The sequence below is a fragment of the Notechis scutatus genome, unplaced genomic scaffold, assembly GCF_049901735.1.
Source record: "Notechis scutatus isolate UNSWTSFEM ecotype Mainland unplaced genomic scaffold, rNotScu1.2 NSCUCTG39, whole genome shotgun sequence".
Classification (NCBI taxonomy): domain Eukaryota; kingdom Metazoa; phylum Chordata; class Lepidosauria; order Squamata; family Elapidae; genus Notechis; species Notechis scutatus.
The window spans coordinates 182,057-196,678 of record NW_028263116.1 but is presented as its reverse complement, the minus strand read 5'-3'; positions in this window follow the sequence as shown (position 1 = coordinate 196,678).

The window sequence follows — 14,622 nt, the reverse complement described above, 5'->3', positions numbered from 1 at the left end:
AACCAAGAAAACTTTCACTCTCAAAGGCTTTCTCCTCTTCCTCCTGCGCATTCTTACCCAGTTGCCGGCTTCTTTGTGGCAGCCATTGCAGACCGCCGCTGCACCGTCTTGGGAAAAGGGGGTTCTGCCGGCTGGGGAGGGGGTCTGCAACACCCCCAAACCCCTCTCCAGATCCCCCCTATCTTCAGCTACCCCTGCAGGGTAGCCTTAGCTCCGAACCCATCCGGATCGGAGCACCAAAAACGGCTAGCGCAGCAGGGATCGCGCAGTATCGCGAATTCCTGCCACTCGTGAAGCCGACAAACCGGAAGTCCCTCTTATTCTTGCATCTTGTAGCAATTTAAGTTTTATTCTCATTTTCTTCCCTGCCAAATGTATTTTAGCACTATTTTCTTTAAATCTTCAAAAATTTCTTTCCTAATCTGATTGGAATTGTCTGGAATAAATATAAGATTCTAGGCAATACATTCATCTTAATTGTAGATATTCTCCCAATCAGTGATAATTGTAAATTTTCCCATTTTATCCAGTCTGTCACAATCTGTTGTTTAAGTTTAAGATAATTATCCTCCTTACGTGTGCTACATCTTGGTGTTATGTGTATCCCTAAATACTTAACCTTATTTGTGACCTGGATCCCCAAAACATCCTCCAATTCTTTCTTTCGTCTTACTAACACGTTCTTTGCTAAAATCTTTGTTTTATCTTTATTTATTTTCCTGCTACTTTCCCATACTCTTCTATGTTTTCTATCAGTTTAGGTGCTGACTCCAATGGATCCTCTAATATAAATACCAGGTCATCTGGCAAACTGTCCGGACCTGGTGCTTTCCCAATGTTTTGCTTTTTTAAAGCTTCTGTTAATTCCATCATTGTTATGTTACTTTCTAACGTTATTTCAATATCTTTAGGTATCTGAGGCAAATTTGCTTCCTGTAAATATTTTTGAATTCTTTCTTCCTGAACATTCTCTTGATGGTAGAGTTTTCCATAATAATCTTGAATAATGTTTTTTCTTCTCTGCATTTCCATAGCATACATATCCTTATTCATTTAACAGTTGATTTGTCCTTCTTGAGTCTCTTTCCTTTCTCAATTTATATGCTAGCCATCTGCCTAGTTTGTTTGCATCTTCAAAATAGTTCTGCTTAGCATTTTTAATTTTTTGTGCTATTTTTTCTTTTTCCATTAGCCCCATTTTATGTTTAGTTATGTCCATTTTAATTTTAATGTCCTTTTTTGTGGAAATTTCTGTAGTTCTTTTTCCAACTTCTTGTAGTCATCTTCCAATATTTTAAAGGTTTTTTTCTGTTTTATATTTCTTTTTCTTGTATCATCCATTATCAAGCCTCTTGTAAAAGCCTTCATCGTGTCCCAGAAGTTCTGTAATGATGTATCCTCTTTTGTGTTTTCTTTAAAGAAAAAAGTCAATTCTCTCTCAATTTTCTGTTTAAAGTCTTTTTCCTTTAATATCGTATTATTTAAAATCCATCTAGATCTCCTTTTTTGTAATTTCCATACAAGTGTTATTGGATTGTGATCTGCCCAGGTACTTGCTTCTATTTCAATGTCTTGTGTGTTAGAAAGCAATTCTGTTGACATCCATATCATATCTATTCTAGACCATGATGCATGTCTATTTGAATAAAAGGTATATTGTTTATTTTCCACATTTCTCTCTCTCCATGCATCTTTTAAGTTTATCTCATCTACCATTCGAAAGAAGGATTTTGGCAATGTCTTTCTAGCTTTCTTTGCTGTTTTTTGTGTTTTATAGTCCCATTTGTCATTTATTATTCCATTAAAATCTCCCATCAGACAGATATTAGCATAATCCAGTTCAATTATTTTCTTATGTAATTTCCTGTTTTGGCAAGGAGCTCATCCTGAAAGATTTTTCAAAGATTATGCTTAGAGGTTCGGCTATGGCAGTAGATAGCTTTTTTAAGAAGTAGGCACTTATTCCGTCTGGTCCAATAGATAGGGATGGTTTTAGATTGCGCAGTGCTTTTTCAACATTGTCTTCTGTAAAATCAATATGTATTAGATCATTGTAGTTATCTGTAGTTCGACTGGGAAATACTGGGCATGATCCATTGCTGTTTACAAATACTGAGCCAAACAATGTGTTAAAGAGGTTCGCTTTAATAGTGTCATCATTGCAGTCTTTACCATTAGGTCCTTTCAGGGGTGGGATGGACCTTGAGTCTTTTAGTTTGTTGTTTACAAAATTGTAGAAAGTATGGGTGGAATTGGTGCATAGAAGGTTTTCCTCTTGTTTAATGTAATAATTGGTACATTCAGTCTTTACTTGGTGGCATCAATTTTTGTATTGGCTTTTTAAGTTGGAAACATGACCAGATTTGTTTTTCCGCCAAAGTTATCTCTTTTTGGATCGAAGCTTCCTTATTGTTATTGTTGTGGGTAATCTGTTTTTTCTGATTTTTGGAGTTGTTATTGGTACATATAGTTGGATGACTCTTTTGACTTCAAGTAAAAACATGTTGTAATGTTTTATGAAGGAGTTGTTTTGTTTCTCCAATGAAGAAATCTCCACATATTTCACGGCATTGTACTGCATATACCACATTGCTTAGTTTGTAATCTGGATTTTTTTTCTCATTTCCTTCTTGTTTGGACAGTTAAAAAATGAAAGAATATTTATTTATTTGTATTTCATATTTTTTATGAAATACCTACCCTCATGGTCCATCCTTTTCCATATAATTATTGGCTTTGTTATATGAAGAAAAGATTTTTTTTAAAAAAAACCTATCATTATTTTTCAAATATGATCTGAATAACAAAGATCTTGCATGCAAAATTGGATGAAGTTTGAAAATAAAATGAAGATATTGAAAAAGTTTAAATATATAAATATATGAAACTAGAAGTAGCCTAGGCATGGCTCTATGTTAAGCTGTGCAGCTCTGAAGCCATTGAGTTCTGAATCTGTCTATTGAAATGAACTGCTTCTCTCTTCTGCTTGCCTGCTGAACTAAAGTAAAAGAGAAACTAATTTGCTTGTCTGCTGAAGTTACTTGGAATATGTTTCTGTCTGAGTTTGCTGCATGTTGGAAAAATCTACAACTGGTTTATAAAATCTACATATTATGTTTATAAGTGCTGTAAATATACACAGACATCTGTGTTTATTTTTCTGGAGCTGAATTAATGCTGCAAAACTCTGAATATGTACTTTATGTATGAAATAATATGTAAAGGAACTTATGTAATCTACAACCTGTATATTTAACAGTTTCAAATGTAAAAACTTTGTCAATCAATAGCATGAAGAAAATTTCAAATTTAAATGGATCTCAATTATTTTTTATTTGTTTTTCAATTAAAAACAGTGTAGATTGATGAAAAAAAATGGCATTCCATTGACTGTAAGCAAAACAGAAGGAACTGAGGTTTCTCCATATGATTTCAAGGAATCCAGTTAATATTTATATTACTTTGATTTTTCTTTCAGCTCCACCATTTTTTGCAGCAAGTCTCTTTTAACAACAGTGCTGGAGAACAGGTTTTTGGCCCCAATGGAGAATTTGAAACTGGGTGTGATGTTTTCAGTTGGGTCACATTTCCAAACAAGTTTTTTTTTAAGAGTCCAAATTGGAAGCAAATTTATGAGGTGTGGACTTCAATTCCAAACTTCAACATACTGGCTGGGGAATTCTGGCAGTTGAAGTTCACACCTCTTCTACTTGCTGAAGATTGAGGTACAAATTAATTGAATTGAATTTTAATGAATTTAAAACAAAAGAAAATGGTGAAATTGGACACTAAGGATTGATGAGGATGGGAAGAGTTTGGGAATGTATAATTGATGAAATGGACACTCCAACACATACATTCTTCATATGAAAGAAATCTCATTTTATTTATAACAGACAATGCCTCTTTCCATCCGTAATGAGAAATGTCCTTCTGGCTCCAGCAAGGTAAAAATTGAAGGGAAATTATCCTGCTACTATGACTGTAGACAGTGTCCAGAAGGGAAAATAGCAGACCAAATGGGTAAGCAAAGGAATATGTTGAATATATGGATAATTTAATAAATATAAATGTATTAAGTATAAGTACTATGGTGTCTGAAAATCTTATCTGATAGGTTGTATACTTTAGTGCATTTTGTATATTTTTTTCAAAAAAAATAATATGAAGTCATGATATCTTAGTAAATAAAGTATGCTATTAATTCTTCATGCTTAAAACCTATCATGGTTTTCTGAAACAGTTTTATTTGTTCTTTTCCCCCAGACTTAGATGACTGTTTCCCATGTCCAGAGGATCAATATCCAAAAAGGGTCAAGATCATTGCCTTCAAAAAACTGTAACTTATTTAATTTTCCAAGAGCTGTTGGGTATTTCTTTGGTAATGATTTCAGTCTCATTTTCTGTCATCTCAGCTGCGGTCCTGGGAATCTTCATTAAACACCAGGACAGTCCCATTGTCAAAACCAACAACAGGAACCTCACCTATACACTCTCCTGCTCTCTTTCCTTTGCACTCTGCTCTTCATTGGGCAACCTGATCAAGTGAAATGTCTCCTGCGACAAACTATGTTTGGCATCACTTTCTCTATAGCTCTTTCTTGTATTTTGGATAAAACAACCATAGTAGTTCTTGCTTTCATGGCCACAAAGCCAGGCTCCAAAATGAGGAAATGGGTGGGGAGAAGGATGGCCAACACTATTGTCCTATCTGTCTTCAAGGTTCAGTTCACCATCTGTGTAGTGTGGTTGGCAATGTCTCCCCCATTTCCAGATTCAGACATGCACTCCACAGTTGAAGAAATTGTCCTGGAATGTAACGAAGGTTGAACCACAATGTTTTATACTGTCCTTGGCATTATGGGGCTCTTGACTGCTGTCACTTTCACAGTGGCCTTCTTGGCTAGGAATTTACCTGACAGCTTCAACGAAGCCAAATTCATCACCTTCAGCATGTTGGTCTTTTGCAGTGTCTGGGTGTCATTTGTTCCCACCTATTTGAGCACCAAGGGAAAATACGTGGTTGCTGTGGAGATCTTCTCCATTTTGGCTTCAGCAGCTGGATTGCTGGGCTGCATTTTTTCTCCCACGTGCTATATCATTATTCTGAGACCTAATTTGAATAAAAAGGAGCAATTAATAAAAAAATAAAACTGATATTTATATCTTGAATGAAGATAAATTGGTTATTTTCCATATAATAGAAAGGGTTTGGGTTTGGGGGGGTTCTTTGGGGATTCTCTGTTATTCCCTCATATCAGCATATCAATGTGACATATAAGACAATACCTTGATATATAGGGACACAGATATATATCCCTATTACACTCACTCTGTAAAACTATGACAGATAATTTAGCATGTCACTCTTGCTTTGCATGAAGATTCCCATGAAAATAAGACAAACCAGGAAGTTGGACAGTACTGGAAAAATAAACATACAGAGAACCTGTGTGACTGCAAACTCTCATTTAACATTCAGACATTTTTCTCTTCTATAACAACTTTTTCATAATTTTCAGGATGTGTAGATAGGTATTGAGGTAGAGTCACACAAGAAGGCGACTTTCAATGCATTAGCTGTGATTATATTTACAAGTTAACTTTAGGACCTAGAGAGTTTCCATGAATCTTTTCTTTTTGAACTATTACATCATTATTCTGAGCTCCAATAAGAATAAATGGGAATAGTTAATCAAGAAGATAATTGTATTTAAAAATTGGTTTTTAATATTACAATGTTCAGTTGTCTCATAATTATTGAATTTGTGTTGTGGAACCCATAAGCCTCATAAAATATTTTATTAAAAAAAATCTTGCCAACCAACCATCCTAATATTCTTTAGAAGTATATAGATGATATAGATATAGATATAGATATAGATATAGATATAGATATAGATATAGATATAGATATAGATAGATATATAGATATATAGATATATAGATATATAGATATATAGATATAGATATAGATATAGATATATGGATAGATAGATAGATAGATAGATAGATAGATAGATAGATAGATAGATAGATAGATAGATAGATATGTATCCCTATTACACTCACTCTGTGTAACTATGACAGATAATTTAGCATGCCACCTTTGCTTTGCATGAAGATTCCCATGAAAATAAGACAAACCAGGAAGTTAGACAATACTGGAAAAATAAACATACAGAGAACCTGTGTGACTGCAAACTCTCATTTAACATTCAGACATTTTTCTCTTCTATAACAACTTTTTCATAATTTTCAGGATGTGTAATAGGTATTGAGAAAGAGTGACACAAGAAGTCAACTTTCAAAGCATGAGCTGTGATTATATTTCCAAGTTAACTTTAGGACCTAAAGAGTTATCTTTTAAATCTTTTCTTTTTGAACTATTAGATCATTATTCTGAGCTCCAATAAGAATAAATGGGAATAGCTAATAAAGAAGATAATTGTGTTTAAAAATTGGTTTTTAATATTACAATGTTCAGTTGTCTCATACTTATTGAATTTGTGTCCTGGAACCCATAAGCCTCATAATATATTTGAGTAAAAATATCTTGCCAACCATCCTAATATTCTTCAGAAGTATGTTTTATTTTTTTAAAAAAAGTGGAAAATACCCACTAATTTCTACTGTTCCAAATCTGGATGGTTGAGACCCAGATGTTGGTGTTATGGATAAGATGGTTGTCCAGAAATTGGGAAACAATCAATACTAGTCCCCCTTGAAGCATGATAGCATCCACAGTTATGTTGTTGTGGGAATTGAATAAAGTGTTTGGAAGAAGATTGTGATGGAGAATTACTTCTTAGCTTCCCTCATGTAACTACCTTAAATTTTCCTTAAAGATATTGGTCTAATAGTGGTTTTATATCTGTGTTTTGTTTCTTGCTTTCAATGAATTACAAGAAGCCACATCCCAAAATGTTTCAGAAGGCCTAAGTATTTTGCTGCATTTATTAGAATGACAAAAATGTATAATCATAATTCTAATGAAAAAGAACTGGGAAAAATTATGAAACATCACGACCAGGATATCGAAACTACACAATTATTGGATGAAACATGTAACAGTGATACTTGGTACCAAGAGAATTTTGGTAGAATTTTGCAAAGTACATCAAGAATTTGCAGCTGACAATAGAACATATAGATTTGAAACCAGAGATTTTTCTATTGGGAATCTTACCTGATACATTTAATAAAAACTTAAAGTATTTGATTGTAAATGTGTTAACAGTGGCTAGGATTGTATTTGCTAAAAATTGGAAGAGTGAGAAAATACCATTAGAGGAAGAAATTATTAAGAAAATACTGGAATGTGCTGAAATGAGTAGATTGACATTTGAAATTAGAGAACAAGCAGATAAACAATTTTATGAAGTTTGGGATCTTTTTTATCAATGGTTAGATAATACAATATAATAATAGAATATTTAGAAACCTAGGAAATAATGAATATACATTTTTTTTGGTTTTGATAACATTTTTAGAATATTTTATTAAGATAGATTTGGTATGATTTTACGATCTGTTATAAAATAAATTAACTAAATTATAGTTATCTCGCTTAAGTATGAATTAGTAAAATTATAGTCAAATGATTTTTTAATAATGATATTAGGATATATAATTGTTGATTGATAATATGAGTTATTATGTAACATAATTATTATGATGACTATGAAATGGATGCACAAAAAGGAGTGGTAAACCAACCGATAAACTGTCTGTAAATTTATGAAGAATGATGATGTTCTTATGTTATGTTTTATGTGTTTTTATTTGTTGTTAAAATCAATAAAACTTTTACCAAAAAAAAGAATTTGCAGCTTCCTGCTATAATGCCAGCAAGCTGCAAAAGATTGTGCTACTCAAAACAACATACATTTTAAGAAGATTCTTGTTGATACCTAGGATGCTGTCAGCAACCCGTATCAACCATTGGAGCCAATCAGTGATGTTTGTGATACATTTTAAAATGTTCAGTTGACTGAGTTTCATGTAATAATAATAATAATAATAACAATAATAACAATAATAATAATAACAATAGTAACAGTAATAACAGCAACAGCAACAAAACAATAGCAATAACAAAACAATTACAATAACAGCAACAATAACAGCAACAATAAAAGCAACAACTACAACAGCAACAGCAACAGCAACCAGAATGATTTTGTGAACCAAAGTACAGAAAAATTGCGACTGGGTGGGCATGGCTGGGTAGTCATGTGACTGGGGGAACGTGACTAACTCCACATCATTCATCTCAAGGGGTGCCTTGCCTCGCCCGGCTTGCCTGGCCTCCTGAGCTCTTCTGGTCTTTTTCTATTAATCTGTCTACTACTACAGTGTCTGGTAGTTTATCTAATGCCTGCCCGTCCTTCTGAATCTGGAACTCTCACAGATTCTTAGCTCTATTATTCTCCACAATCTTCTTTGGAAACTCCTTGATGACTGGCTAGAGAATTCTGGGAGTTAAAATCCATACATGTTTCAGCTGAGCGACACTGATCTAGCCCTTGGGTTCCATCGAGTGTGGTAAAGCCCTGCTACTATAGATCTGGTGCTTAGTGCCTGTTCTTGTCCTGTTATGATCAGTGATCAGTGCTGCCTTTTATGCACACACACTTCAGGAATAATTATAAAAATAATGATTTCTCATTCATTTCCTTACTAATAGTAGAAATAAAATAATCAGCCAAAAATGTAACCTAAAGTTGGAACCCAAAATCAGATTACACTAAATTTAGGCTGATTTTTAGCTACATATCTTCCCAGCAAACAGCAAATTTTGAAGCTCCAGGTAAAGAAGATTCATTTTAGGAGGAGTAATCACAGTTTGCATGTTGGAGTTTCCAAAAGGAATGTTGGGAAATTCTGTATTTTAAAGAACATTTGAAGGAGGTGTGCAAAATAGTTCTTCTCTGCCTGAGGCTATAGCGATCTGGCACCAATCAAAATATTGTTTGTGAAGCAACTGATCAACACTGAGGGTAAGCCACTAATATATGAAAATAAGAGCAAACTCCACTCCCTTCTAGTACTGATGATGTTACCTAGTTTGGTAATGAAATATCTGCATCTATGGTTCATATTGCTTTAATCACTATTTGTTAAGAAAACCACAACTGATTTATTTCATTGCACCAAACTCTAAATAAATCAGGAATGGAAAATCCTAAGCTATAGTGTAGACTCATGCTTCTTAACTTTGGCAATTTTAAGGTGCATGGACTTCAATTCCCAGAATTCTCAAAGTAGCATGTAGTTCACCCATCTTAAACTTGCCAAGGCTGAAAAATGCTGATCTTCAGAGGGATTTTTCCATTCCTCTTTTACTGGTTCTTACTTACTTATAAGCAATAATAATGCAAAATCCTCACTTCCATCCCATTCCCTCACTAACCTGATTTCCAGCTCCATTCTCCTCCATGCAGGGCAACCAAAGAAGACTATGTGACTATCAGTTTAAAAAAGGTTCAATCAGACCTTCCAAAAAAGTAGTTGGAGCTTCTTTTTTGGAAGACCTTCTTTTTCTGAAGAACTTCATTTTTTGAAATGGGGTGGAAATGAGACTTTGCATTATAATGCAAAATCTTCACTTCTACCCCATCCAAGAGAAAAGGTAATGCCATATCCTCATTTCTACCCCATTTAAAAATAATGATAATGCAAAATCCATTCCAGAACACACACCAATCCCTCACTAACTTGCTTTCCAGCACTCTTCTCCTCCATGCAGGGGAACAAAAAAAGATCGTGTGACTACCAGTTCAATCAGACTTCTAACGTCTCCAGGGAATAAAGTCCTAAGTTCTGACTGAACTAACTGATTAGTCTCCCAGCTGCTGGGGCTAATGGTCCATTTGCAAGGACAAAGTTGAAACCGTTTCACATTTAATATGTAAATGCAGCAAAATTGCACAAACTGATTACAAAGCTAGACACGACTAAGTTGCTAAATTAATCAACTTTTCATTATTAAAAAATACGACTTGCCTGTATTTGAAAAATCATGGGAACATAAAGTGAAAAAAGTTATTAAAAATGAGAAGGTGAAGATCTTGTGGGACTTTGGAATATAGACAGATCGCCATTTGGAACACAACATGCCAGATATTACAGTTGTTGAAAACTGAAAAGTACAATTCATTGATATTTCAGTACTAGGAGATGCCAGAGTCCAAGAAAAAGAACTAAAAAAAAACATGAAATATCACAACCTGGCCATCGAAACTATGCAATTATGAATGAAACATGTAACAGTGATACCCATTGTCATTGGGGCACTTGGCACCATGTTCAAGAATTTTACAAAATACATCAAGAAATTCCAGCTTCCTGCAATATCACCAGCGGAATTGCAAAAAACTGCTACTCAGAACATCGTACGTCTTTAAAAGGTACTTAGTTGATACTTGGGATGCTGGCAGCAACCCGTATCAACCTTTAGCAACAGTCAATGGTATTTGTGATGCATTTTTGAATGTTTAATTGACTGAATTTCATGGTTAATTAATGAAGTAAGTTTATTTATTTAATTTATCTATTTTATATTGCTGTCTGTTCACCCATGGTGACTCGAAGCAGCTTACACAGTGTAAAACCATATTTAAAATAAAAAAAAAACAATAAAATCTAACAAAAAGAATCAAATAAATTAATAAAGTACAATAGAACAAAATCTGGAAAAAAATAAAATAGATAAAAAATCATAATCATAAGTGGAATTAAGCTAAAATGTAGGGGAGGCTGGTTTTTTTATATTGATGAGTGTGGCATTTTTTTTACTTCTTAAGTATATTGTCTTGTTATAAAAAGCAAATATTCAGTTGTATTATAGCAGCCACATTGGCATCAATCCAGTAGTAATTATAAAAAGTTAACCCTAGGATGATTTACATAATTTAAAATTTTAAAGATAAGGGGAAAATAATGTCAATATGAAGTATGGTTTTTGGAATGCTAACGAACAAAGGGTTGTTTAAATTGTACATTTAAAGCTAAATGTGGCTTGGTTGACAATTGCAAAATGGATGAACTTATTTTATAATGCAATAAATGTTTTTTATCTTAAGTTCAATCCTTAACACCGAGATCTTCAATGAATTTTTATTTATTGTTGTTTACAAATGGCAGAGAGAAAATAAAGAAAAAGGAAGAAAAAGAAAAAGAAATTTATTTGTAAAAGTAAATTACTATTTGGTTTGTAATGTCCCCTTTATTTATTTATCATATTTTTATAACACACCTCCTCATGTAGTGATTCTGAGCAGTGTTCATAATACAAGAGACTATATAGGAAGTCCTTGACTATGACCACAATTGAGCCCAAAATCTACGTTGTGAAGCAAGATAGTTTTAAGTGAGATTTGCCTAATTTTACAAACTTTCTTGCCACAACTGTTAAATGAATTGCTGCAGTTGTTAAGTAAGTAACTTCAGTTTTTAAGTGAATTTGGTTTTCCCATTGACTTTGCTTGTCAGAAGGTCCCAAAGATGATCACATGGCCCCAGGACACAGCATCATAAATATGAACCAGCTGCCAAGCATCCAAATTTCAATTGCATGACCATTGGGATTCTGCAATAGTCATAATGTGAAAAACAGCCATGTTACTTTCTTCAGTGCCTTTGTAACTTTGAATAGTTTCAAATTCAAAAGTTACCAATGACTTTAAGTAAGGACTAGCTATATACAGTACAAATAGTTTTCAATGCACAACCACAATTTAGCCCAACAGGTCTAAATGTGAAAATGCATGGTTGGATGATTCTAGGAATTGAGTCATTTGCTTGGGTAATTCCAAGCAGCCATGGTGAGCATAATTGTCACATAGGGAACATTTGGTGGAATTTTCATTATCCTTTAGAGTTTCTTTACACATGAGGCATGTGCCGGAGTCTTGTGGTTCATTGGTGGGGATTTCTTTCTCTTTGGATTGTTGTTTGGCATTGGATTTTTTTCCTGGCATGGAAGGTTTGTTGAGATGGTACATTGATAAAATTTTTCAATCAAAGAAGATATTTGGGTAATCAATATAGCCAATATCACACTAACTAATAAAATACAATAATCACGCTAGTCAAATAATTTCACTAAGGAACAATCAGCCCAATCACAATTACACTAAGCTCTAATCACAATCAGCCTAATCAATTAATTATACTAATCGCTAATCACACTGGTCAATTAAATTCACTAAATCACTAATTTTACTAATCAATTAAATTACATAAATCACTGATCATTTACACTGATTTGCACTAAACATTCTAGCCACACTAATCAATCAAACAATAAGTCAATTAATCAATTGATAAATTAATTATTTTATAGAAATTGTTTTAGAGACATCATTATCTATATGTCATGAGGTAGAAAAGTTATGTTTTGAGGTAATGAAGTAATCAGTGTTTAAGTATTGAAGTAATGAAATAGTATTTATTTATTTATTTATTTAGTTCCAGTGCAAAATCATCCCAGTACAAACCATAGTAGTAATCTCTACTAATTACTCAGTGGGTCATATTATTAAAATGAGGATCAGACACCGTAAAATACAATAAAATGAGAGAAGATAAAACAGTAAAATAAAATGGGATATGGTAAAAAATAATGCAAGATATATAATGAAATGAATCCTAGAGATAGGAAACAGTAGGCACTTAAGTGAATTAATTACTTTTAAATATAAACTCAATTTGTGGTGTATAAGATATCCTATCAACTTAACAGTTCAAGTGACTAGATATATATTTGGCTCCTGTACAAAATAGAATTATTTTTTATTTTTTTCTTTGAAAAATAGTATGTCATTTTTGTGAAGCAATATCTCTATGTATTGAGCCCTTGATGAGCTGCGATATAATGGACAAGTGATTAGGACATCTGAAATAGTCAGGTATCTTTAACTACACATAATGACACTCTAGAAATGCTCATAGCTTAATGGAAAGAATCCATTTGTTGCAACAGAGTGAAACTATTTTTAAAATGGCTTGAACATGGTTTTTGGTGAAATCTCCTTAAACTTAAATTTATATTTGCCTCCCTGAAAGAAATTAAACAGGGAGCAGAAAGTCAATCTTTTAGCATAGACTTTCTGCCTAACCAGCTAACTAGTTATGGTAATCCAAGTAAAGGAATATGATTGCACATTAAGCAGAAAAATCACGCTTTCACTGTTGATAGCATTTATGTGCTGTAGGGCAGCGTGTAAATTTAACAAATAAAATAAATAAAAATAATTAAAAGGGGGAAGGAGATATTATTTTTATAAAAATTATATAACCTATATGAATAAAAGAGGAAAACAATATTTATTTTTATTTTATTTATTTGATTTGCCAATTGTTTACAAGATAATAAGTATAAGTGTATACATAGTTGTGAATACATGAAATGGGTACATATAAGAAAAATAAAAGAAGAATAAGAGAAACAATAGGACAGGGACGGTAGGCACGTTGGTGCGCTTATGCACGCCCCCTATAGACCTCTTAGGAAAGGGGTGAGGTCAATAGTAGACAGTCTAAGTTTAAAGTTTTTGGGGTTTGGGGAAGAAACTACAGAGTCGGGTAGAGTATTCCAGACATTGACCACTCTATTGCTGAAGTCGTATTTCCTGCAATCAAGTTTGGTGCGGTTATCTTTGAGTTTGTATCTATTGCGTGCTCTTGTGTTGTTATGGTTGAAGCTGAAGTATTCATTGACAGGTAGGACATTGCAATGTATGATTTTATATACCATGCTTAAATCAGACCGAAGATGGCGTAATTCAAGGTTTTCTAGTTCTAGAATTTCAAGTCTGGTGGCATAAGGTATTCTACAACAAGTAGAGGAGTGGAGAACTCTTCTTGTGAAATATTTCTGGACTTTCTCAATTGTGCTAATATCAGATACGTAATGTGGGTTCCAGACTGATGAACTGTATTCGAGTATTGGTCTAGCAAATGTTTTGTATGCTCTGGTTAGTAGTGTGATATTACCAGAGAAAAAGCTACGTAGGATTAGGTTAACAACTCTTAATGCCTTTTTGGCTATGTAGTTGCAGTGGGCTCTAGCACTTAGATCATTAGAGGTGAGTATTCCAAGGCCCTTTACAGAGCTTGGGTCATCAACAAGATCTTGACTATTCAGCTTGTATTTTATTTTCTGATTTTTTTTGCCAATATGTAAGACAGAGCATTTATTTGTTGAGATTTGAAGTTGCCGTTTGTTTGACCATTCTGATACATAGTCAAGATCTTTTTGTAGGGTAGCAGTATTGTCTGTGGTATTGAACAGCTTTACATCATCAGCGAAAAGAACGCAATTGCTCTTAATATGATCACAGAGGTCATTTATGTAGAGTATGAAGAGAGTTGGTCCCCCACTGCCTTGGGGGACACCACTATTGACAGGTACAGAATTTGATAGGACGCTCCCAATTTTGACCACAGAAAACTGCTTTGTGATTAGATTGCAGGTTTCTAAGTGGGAATTTATTTATAAGTGGCATCATGCACAGTTCAACTTAATAATTGCATCGAAACATTTTCCCCAAATTGTTGACTTATGGACAAAAAAAGGGTTAGGGCTAACATTAAGTTAATAAGCATTTTTCTGGC